A 10,909-nucleotide genomic window follows, 5' to 3' on the forward strand; every position below is an offset into this window, starting at 1 on the left:
TATTGATATTGCTTTTGGGAGTTTAAGTCCCAACAGTTAAGGAATTAGGGGCCAAAAACAGGTCCCAAAATAAGCATTATTCTTGGTTTTTGCACAATAACTTTAGTATAAGTTTATCAAAATCTATGAAATTTTAACACAAGGTTTATGACCTCAAAAGGAAGGTTTGGATTGATTTTGGGAGTTTTGGTCCCAACGAATTAGGGGCCACAAGGGGCCAAAATTAAACTTTGTTTGATTTCATCAAAAATTGAACTATTGGGGTTCTTTGATATATTGAATCTAACCGTGTATTTAGAATTCTTAATTTTTAGTCCCGTTTTCAAATTGGTCTACATTAAGGTCCAAAGGGTCCAAAATTAAACTTAGTTTGATTTTAACAAAAATTGAATTCTTGGGGTTCTTTGATATGCTGAATCTAAACATGTACATGTACTTAGTTTTTTTATAATGGGCCCAGTTTTCAAGTTGGTCCAAATCGGGGTCCAAAATTAAACTTTGTTTGATTTCAACAAAAATTCAATATATGGGGTTCTTCAATATGCTGAATCTAACCATATATTTAGATTTTTAATATTTAGGACCGGTTATCAAATTGGTCCACATTGAGGTCTAAAGGGTCCAAAATTAAACTTTATTTGATTTCATCAAAAATTGAATTCTTGGGGTTCTTTGATATGATGAATCTAACCATGTATTTAGATTTTGGATATTGGAATACCACAAAGGGATGGTAAGAATTGTCTTTTGAAGTAATGGCTCAAACTGTTAAAGGAATAAGGTGCAAAAAAGGGGGAAAAGGATTTCCAGGTTAATGGATAATTACTTAAATACAAAACATAATTTAAAAGCAGTTTAAGGTTGGTAATTGAAACTCATTTTAATAGCTCACCTAAACTGCTCTTAAATTATGTATATTGGAAATTTTCCAAAAACTTTGTTATTAATAAATTCCTCTGGAAATTTGCCAATTTGCCAAAAACTTTAGTTTGATGAACTTTATTGGAAATTTGCCAATATAAAATGTTGCATTGGAGTTATCTTTCTTTGTCCAGAATAATAGTCATATCAACTTAAATCATGACTGTATGACATTTTATATTTTATGATGTATTTAAATGAGTAGTTATTGTTGAAAACTCCATAAGAAATTTGAATTGAGATCATTTTTGGAATAAGGGAAAGGGGAGGTGAAAAAAAATTGGTGGGGTTCAATTTTTCTCATTTCAGATTTCAGAAATGAAAAAGAAAATTTCTTCAAATATCAAAGGATTAATATTCAACAGCATAGTGAATTGCTCAAAAGCAAAAAAAAACATTTTAAGTTCATTAGACCACATTCATTCTGTGTCAGAAACCTATGCTGTGTCAACTATTTAATCACAATCCAAATTCAGAGCTGTATCCAGTTTGAATGTTGTGTCCATACTAGCCCCAACCGTTCAGGGTTCAACCTCTGCGGTCGTATAAAGCTGCGCCATCTGGTTGATCATGTGGAATGGGAGACATATCAATTGAGCACAATGATTAGGTCCCCCATTAAGTGTATAATATAACTTTTTCATTGTTTCAACTGCTCTGACATACTAAATACATTTAGGCAGGCACAATATGTTGTGCAAAGTACATTATAGAAATTAATCCTTTCATTGTGCCCTTACCAATATTCATTGTACCATCATTTTCCAGTGGCAGCCTAACCTAAATAATCCAGTTTTTATATTCTGCTCAATACAATCTCTACATTAAGGCTTAGAGAATCAGAGACAGTAATAGCTTGAATTCCTAGAATTTGTTGCAGTCCAAATTATCCCACTTTGATCCTCTATTACATGACTTACCTTTTGTATTCATTGGTAGTTTTTAAGCTAGGGCCAAGTGAGCTTTCCTCATCACCTTGCATCCATCGTCACTCGTTGGTTAACTTATACAAAAATCTTCTCTGAAACTAATGGGCTAAATAAAACCATCATATATCTAATGACCCAACCCATCAACTAAAATGGCCGCCATGGCTTAGAATAGAACATGGGGGTAAAATGCAGTTTTTAAACTGCAAACATTTTTTTGGTTTGTATACTGCTATGATGTCGTCAGTCTAAAGACACATTTGGTTTCCATATAATAACTTTAGTTTAAGTGAATGGATCTCTATGAAATTTTACCTTTTGATTTTGGACTTTCCTTTTTGAATTTTCATTGGAGTTCAGTATTTTTGTGTTTTTACTTTTTACAAGAAGCCCTGTAAAACTGTTATGTAGGGAGTGTAGAGACTGTGCCCCACTGTCCCAATTCTTCAAAAAAAAGTATGTTCTTGACCACTTTATTGAAGGTCTTATTCGAAGTAATCCTTTTTATTATTTTATACTAATTATAGGTTTGTTTGCATGTAATAAAGTGTTAATGTGTTGATGTAGTTATATGTAAAATGGTTGAATAACAGAATTTACACGTTTCCTTGCCAGTTTCTTTATGTTAGTGTGTCCAACTATTGTGCTAATAATAGTTTTTTATGACCCAGTCGTAGCGGAGGGTGCATTAAAGTTTTACCATTGTACGTCCGTACCTCCGTTCGTCAGTTCGTCCCAAAAATGGTTTCCGTTCTCTAACTTTCTCTTAATTTTACCTCAATTAATTGTTATGAAACTTGTACACAATGCTTTTTATCATAAAATACAGATATAATGTGAGTTTTGGTGCGTCACTTTTACTGTTTTAGAGTTATACACCTTTACAAATGAAAAAAATGCTGAATTTTTCGTTTCCGTACTCTAGTTTGCCTTGACCAAATAAATGTTGTGAAATTTATACGCAATGTTTATTACCACAAACCACAGATCAAGTTTCAAGTTTGGTTGGGTCACTTTTACCATTCTATTTATAGTATGACTAAGATCTAACATATAAATTACCATACAGAAACATTTAAGTAGACCAAAATGATAGCCGACATTGTTGCAAATCTGTAAATCATGTAAGTCACAGTGTTATGCAAGGAACATAAAAGAATATTGAACTGGAAACTATTAATTGAATCATCTACGTGTCCTAGCCTTAAAGAATTGTTGTCAGTAAAACCTGCATTTATTCTAGCGACTGGTGTTTTTGAAATTAAAAATCCAACCTGGAGACTGCTGAACACACGAAGAACAGTGATACTCTTTCCTCATCATACAAGGGACTACGAAGAGAGAAAGGGGAGCGGAGTGGATCCTGCCATTTTAAAATGGGGGGGGGGGGGTTCCAACTATAAGATAAGATAAAGATATGTCCCCATTCAAGTGCATTGATCGGCAAAAAAAAAGGGGGGGTTCCAACATCATCATGCATGTTTGAAAAGTTTTTTAACATTTCGAGATGGCTGTCAAAACCATGGAAACAGCAGGTTCAGAACCATTGCTTGCATTTTTATTTTTTAGCCATGGCGTTGCCAATATGAAAAAAAGATGTCAATCGTCATTGTTACCAGGATTAACGCGTGTTTCGTCAACATAAGACTCATCAGTGACGCTCGAATAAAAAAAATGTTAAAAAGCCAAATAAAGAACAAAATTAAAGAGCATTGAGGACACTTTGACATGATTTATATTTCCAAGGGCACATCTTCTTTCACTTTCCGCACTCCATCGTAATATTGATGACTGTGCTGTGCATCCCGTTTCCGTGGGTATAATTTACAAATTAGTGGGTAAAATTTACAAATTATACATCTACATAAAAAAAAAAAAAAAAAAAAATAGACTTGGTTTTTATACGCCCGTCAAAATTTTGACGGGACGTATTATGGTATACAAATGTCCGGTGTCCAACCGTCTGTCTGGCGTAAACATGTCGCACCGTAACTTGAGAACGACTTATCCAAATTTCATGACACTTAATATTGTTGTTTCTTATGATGGTCAAATGATCTGTATACTTTTTGGTGAAAATAAGATTTAAACTTTTTGAGTTACGGCACTTTATAACTAAAACAGGGGTGTGTTTTTTTTTCACATGTCACACTGTATCTCAAAAACGATTCTTGATTATGACTTAAAACTTCAAACACTTCTTAGTTATATTAATCTCAATATCTGTATACTTTTTGGTGATGATTCAAAATTTCATTTTTGAGTTATTGAGTATTTTGTAAAAAAGGGGGAGGGTTTTTTTACATGTCGCGCCATATCTCAAAAACTATTTATGATTATTGCTTAAAACTTTACACATGTCTTTGTTATATTAATCTCAATATCTGTATACTTTTTGGTGATGATTCAAAATTTCGTTTTTGAGTTATTAGTATTTTGTAAAACAGGGGAGGGTTTTTTACATGTCGCGCCGTATCTCAAAAATAAGTTATGATTATTGCTTAAAACTTTACACATTTCTTTGATATATTAATGTAAAGATCTGTATACTTTTTGGTTTTGATTCAAAATTTTATTTTGGTAATATTTAGTTTTTGTAAAAATAAAACAGGGTGGGGGGTTTCACATGTCCCGCCGTGTCTCTAAAACAATATATGGTTATTGCTTAAAACTTTCTCACAAACTATTTATGATTATTGCATAAGACTTCGGGCGTATCATGCGCTCATGGCGCAGCTGTTTATTATGTTATTTCCACTGTGCATTAAAGATAAAAACTATTTACAAGGTGTAACAATTACATGGTGTAGTATTGGTTGAGAACAGATGTTCTCTGAAGGTGTCCACTGTAGTGCATTGAACAGCAGCAACTGGTAAAAGGTTCCATTGGATTATTGTCCTTGGATAGAATGGAAATTTATATGAGTCTTTTTTTGCCGGAATGAGTGACTGTGAGTGTAGTCTTGTTCGACTGTCTGATGGTATTAACAAGTTCGTGGGGGTATAATGCTATTTGGTGGTATATAATTTTGAAGAAAAATATAAGCCTTGTTCTTATTCTTATAAGTTCAAGTGTTGGTTAATTAAGATGGTTAAGCATGTTTGTCACAGAGCTGGTGTTATGGTATTGATTGCATGTATACATGGCTGCACGTCTTTGGACCATTTCTATTTGTGATTTTGTATGTGGGTCCCAAATGCAGCTACAACACTCTAGCTTTGGTCTCACAAATGAGATATAGGCCTTTCCTTTAACTGACTGAGCTGACTCTAAGGTTTCGTTTGATAAAATTCAGTTGTTTAGTTGCATTTGCTGTGATGTTATTTGTGTGTTTGTTTAATTTTAAATCAGTTCGTATTTTTAAGCCAAGACATTTATTAGATGTTTCTTATTGCAAATTGTGCCCATGTAAGATGTAATCATATTGGAGAGGGGTTTTCTTTGTTGTAACTTGGAGGACTGAACACTTGTCCGAATGGAAGGACATAAACCAGTCCTCTTCCCACTTTGCTGCTGCTGTTAGGTCTTCTTGTAATTTTTCTGAGTCATGTTTATTTTTTATGGTTTTGTAAATAATGCTGCCATCTGCGAAAAGTCTAAGAGTGCCATGTTTAATATAATCATTCAGATCGTTTATGTACACCAGGTATAGGATAGGACCTAGTACCGTTCCTTGTGGTACTCCTGGTGTGACAATTATTTGTTGAGATTTGATGCCTTCCAGTACTAATACCGTTTGTGTGCGAAGTGAGAAAGTCTTCTATGTCCAATTCTTTGTTTTGTTGTCGACACCATTTTGTTTAAGTTTTTAAAGTAGTCTTTTTTTAGGGACTTTGTCAAATGCTTTGGCAAAGTCCATCACAATTACGTCTGTTTGAATGTTATCATTGCTATATTTTGACAGTGCTTGTATGAATGATGCAAACTGGGTTTCGCAAGATCAACCCATGTTGTAGATCGTATAGAATGTTGTTATTTTCAAGCTGTGACAAGTGCTAATATGTGCTCCATGATCTTACTTAGGATGCATGTTAGGGATAAAGGCCTGTAGTTAATAGGGTTGTTTATTTCCTTTTTTGAATACTAGGCAGACGCTGGCATGCTTCCAGTCAGTAGATATTTTTTCGGTGTTCAGAGATTTTTCGAAAATGAATTTTTTGGGTGCGGTATCAGTACTAAGTTCTTTAAGCACAAGTCCATAAATATGCCATCTGGCCCTGTGTGGGATAACCTTTTCTAAGAGTTTTAGTATGCCTTTCTCTCAAATTTGTATGGTGTTCAATTTTGGATGGTTAAAAATTACCATGTCGGGTATTGTTTCTGTTGAGAATGCCTTCTGAAATTAGTTTAGTAAATTGGTCTTTTCTTCAGTGTTACCAGTAAGTATGCCATCTTTTCTTAATGCCTGAACTGTAATTTTTCATGTTTTAAATGTAACTGTACAAGATTTAGGTTGTCTTTTAATTGTGTTATTATCTGGTTCGTTTACTGGGAGATCAAATATCATGTTCTCGATGTAATTCCAGTAAGATCTTCTCATATCTGTTTGAATTGATTTTTTTTAGATGCTTGTTCTTTTTCTTCAGTTGTTCATTTTTTCTGCCCTTTTATGAAGTCGTTAAGCTTTGTTGATGTCAATTTTAAGCTTATTAACCCATGGTATTTTTTGGTAACTATTGTGTTGGAGATATTTGCTTCTAGTGATTGTGTTAAAGCTTCTGTATTTATTTGTGTATTCCATAGAATATTTGAGGTTGATTCTATAAATCGATCTTTAAATTTGCACGAAAGAGTTCCTAAATCTGTTCTTATTTTACTCGTCAGCTTTGCTATATTGTAGTACTTTAATTGGTTGTTTTTTGTCGAGCCTGCAACTTTTGTTGCAGAAAGCTCGACATAGGGATAGTGATCCGGCGGCGGCGGCGTTAGCTAACTTCTTAAAAGCTTTATATTTTAGAAGGTAGAAGACCTGGATGCTTCATACTTTGTATATAGATGCCTCATGTTACGAAGTTTCCGTCAGTCACATGTCAAATGTCCTTGACCTCATTTTCATGGTTCAGTGACCACTTGAAAAAAAAGTTCAGATTTTTTGTAATGTTGAATTCTCTCTTATTATAAGTAATAGGATAATTATATTTGGTATGTGCGTACCTTGCAAGGTCCTCATGCCCGTCAGACAGTTTTCACTTGACCTCGACCTCATTTCATGGATCAGTGAACAAGGTTAAGTTTTGGTGGTCAAGTCCACATCTCGGATACTATAAGCAATAGGGCTAGTATATTCGGTGTATGGAAGGACTGTAAGGTGTACATGTCCAACTGGCAGGTGTCATCTGACCTTGACCTCATTTTCATGGTTCAGTGGTTATAGTTAAGTTTATGTGTTTTGGTCTGTTTTTCTCATACTTTATGCAATAGATCTACTATATTTGTTGTATGGAATGTTTGTAAGGTGTACATGTCTAGCGAGCAGATGTCATCTGACCTTGACATCATTTTCATGGTTCAGTGGTCAAAGTTCAGTTTTTGAGCTTTGGTCTTTTTATATAATACTATATGCCATAGGTCAACTATATTTGGTGTACGGAAATATTTTATGATCTATATGTCAGTTGCGCAGGTTTTATTTGACCTCGACCTCATTTTCACGGTTCATTGCTCAGTGTTAAGTTTTTGTGTTTTGGTCTATTTTTCTTAAACTATAAGTAATAGGTCAACTATATTTGTTGTATGGAAGCATTGCTAGCTGTACATGTCTGCCTGGCATGGTTCATCTGACCTTGACTTCATTTTCATTAGTCTTTGTTTAGTTATCTTGGTTAATGTTAAGTTTATGTGACAGTTTTTAATAAAGCTTTATACTTAGGACTTTCAACATAATATCAATGATTAGTAAAGAAGGCGAGACATTTCAGCGTGTGCACTCTTCTTGTTTCTTTTTAAAGATACATTGCATTCAGAATAGACAATGTCGTGGTCCGCATTCCCAATAGGGGGCATGGTTTCGATCTTGTTAACTATGCTTGGTGTATTCGTGAGTAGGAGGTCAAGTATTCGGTCACCTCAAGTAGGCTTATTTTTAATTTGCGTAAAGAGTGGTCATTTATGATGTCTAAGATTTGTGTGCCTGGAATAATGGAATAATGCATGGTACTTCCAAGTCAATGTGGCCGAGGTCGCCACCTAGCATCACTGTGTTTTTTGTATTATTGTTGATGCGATTAAGTTAGATGTTTAGATCTTCAAGTGATAAGTGATTGTCGTAAGGTGGTCTATAGTAACAGCCTAGTATAAGATTTCTTGATTTTGTTTATTTCTGACATATGCTTTCAGAGTGTTAGTAATTCTCTGATTTCATTTGATAGTAATTGTGTTGATATGGTAATGAGGACGCCGCCGTAGCTTTTGTTATTATTGGATGGATCGCGGTCTTTCCTCTACACTGTGTAATCAGTAGCTGGAAAGAATTCAGATGATAAGATATCGCTTCTGAGCAAGGTTTCAGTGCATAATATTATTTCTGGTTGTACAGATGATATAAGTTTGTTTTATAGGTGACGATGTTGCTTTAGGTAAGCCAGGACTTCCTACTGAATGTTCCGATAAAGGTGAGAATGAGTTTGATGTTTCAGGTATGGTAAGATCATTATTGACAGTTTGCATGATACCAAACATCACATGAATGGCAACATAATGCTTTCTGATTTCATGTGACAGCTTTTCCACATGTCCCACAGGGCCACCTAGGTGTTCTGAGGCCTGGGTTTATTTCAGGCTCTCCCGATAGTGCAAGTTCCAGTAAACATTTTATAACTTGAATGTGTGCTGCGTAAGGGACATTGGGATAACTACATGCATCAAATCTTTAATAAAAGTTTCATAAAGTTCTTGCAAAAATAATACCCTTGACACACAGGCACTCCTCTCAGAATTTTGTCTCATATATACCTTTATAAATATAACAGTGACAGCACTAACTACTTGGTATTCAATTTTCAATATAATACATGTTAAAATACTTTTATACAATAATGGATTGCCACAGATCTTCCATCTCAGCCAAGAGTCATTGATTATATAAACCTGTTATAAAAATTCAATTAATTCGGACAAGAATTGTATACATCAAAAGCCAATTTTCCATATAATCAATATTTATAAGGAGCACAACTCTTTTAAAAATAACTGATCACACTGTTTTTTGAACTGGTTCATAAGTGTACAAATAAACTCATTATAGATACCGGGATTAAATTTTCGGTATTTCATATTCACGCCAGACAAGACCCACGTTTCTTCTACAAAAGACTCATCAGTGACACTCGAATCAAATGACAGCAGCCCTAATGATGCAATTTTTCATGATAACAAGGTTTCCAAGAGGTACAATTGTTTTAAAATAAGTGCATACACACTGATTTTCGAACTTGTCCGAGACCTTTCTGATATACAAACAAGTAGAGTCACCAGAAATAGCCAGCTATTTTATAAACAATTCTGCAAAAAATTGTATATGAGAGAGGGCATACAAGACAGGACTGACAGACAGAGGCTTTATCTTTTCCCCATCCAATATTCGGAAAATAAAAGGTTGTCAAAAGACTGTAAACAAACTTATTTGCACAAGCGATTTATTTTCATGTCAGTCTTTTGCCAGTAGAAAAATAAATTGTCAGGAATATTTATAACATTTCCTTATACAAGTCCATCAAAAAATTAGAAAATAAAATACGAAAATAAATACTGTGGATTCATTATTATTCGTTTGATACCAATTTTCGTGGGTGGAGGTGAAACATGAAATTAATCTTCAACCAACTAATACATTTTCTATGGGATTGTATGCAGGTATCAGGTCTGTTCACGCAAAACCATGAAATTAAATATCCACGAAAAATTGGAACCCATGAAAATAAATGGATCCACAGTAGCCCTCAAGTTGACTAGAAAGTCTAAATGCGAAATAAAGTATCTAAAATAAGCTGTAAAGTAATCTCCAATGAAAAGACATGTGTAAATTCTAATGCAGCTGCATATAAAATATCACACAAATTGTTCCCCCATTAATTGATCTAATCACAAACGAATACATTGCTCAAGTTGCTAAAACGGCAAGGAATTTTATGAAAGAAAAACAAATTAAAAAATTCAATTTGATAAAAAAAATTCGTAGATTGCAGCTGGATACGACTGCAGAGGTCTAACCCTGAACAGTTGGGGCAAAAATGGACACAATATTCGCACTTGATACAGGTCTGAATTTGGATTGTTATTAAATATCTAACACAAAAAAGCTTTCTGACATAGAATAACTGTGGTCAAAGAACTTGAATTATATTAATTTTTTTGCTTCAATGCAACATACTATGCTGTTGTGAATTTACCCCACACATCCCCATCCCCTTTTAGAACCTTTAAGGTCTAACTTGTCCAAGACATTGCTGATATCAGTGGCAGATCCAGAATTTTTCCTAGGGGGGGCCCACTTCAGTCATGCTTCAGTGATTCCCTATATAATCAACCCCCCCCCCCCCCCCCCCCTGGATCCGCCTATGGATATAAATCTATAATACAAGTTTTATATAAAAAAAAAAAAACCAATACAACTGTACAAGTGAAGGCACTTAACAAGACAAGATGGACAGAAACTTGGATACACACTCGGTATTTCTATGTGCCCACAAGGCACAATGCATCAAACAGTGGTGAAAAGAATACTGTAAATTCAGAAATTATTGCGTGCATTTATTATTGCGATTTTGTCATCTTAAGACTTAAATGTGATTTCACTTTTTACAATTTTGAGAAAAATCCTGTTTTATTCATATAAAATATTCCAAAATGCAGGTTTAAATTATTGCGTTTTCAACTCTGTTGCATTTTTCGCAATAATAAAAACCTCGCAATAATTTCTGAATTTACAGTAGATTAAAACTGCACATTTCAGTCTATTTCTTCAATAACACATGATAAGATAAAGTTTTTACTTTATGTTGAATGAATGTTATTTCATTGAGGAAAAAACTTCAAATATCCTAGTAAACAGAAATTGATG

The sequence above is a fragment of the Mytilus edulis genome, chromosome 10 (assembly GCF_963676685.1).
Source record: "Mytilus edulis chromosome 10, xbMytEdul2.2, whole genome shotgun sequence".
Taxonomy (NCBI): domain Eukaryota; kingdom Metazoa; phylum Mollusca; class Bivalvia; order Mytilida; family Mytilidae; genus Mytilus; species Mytilus edulis.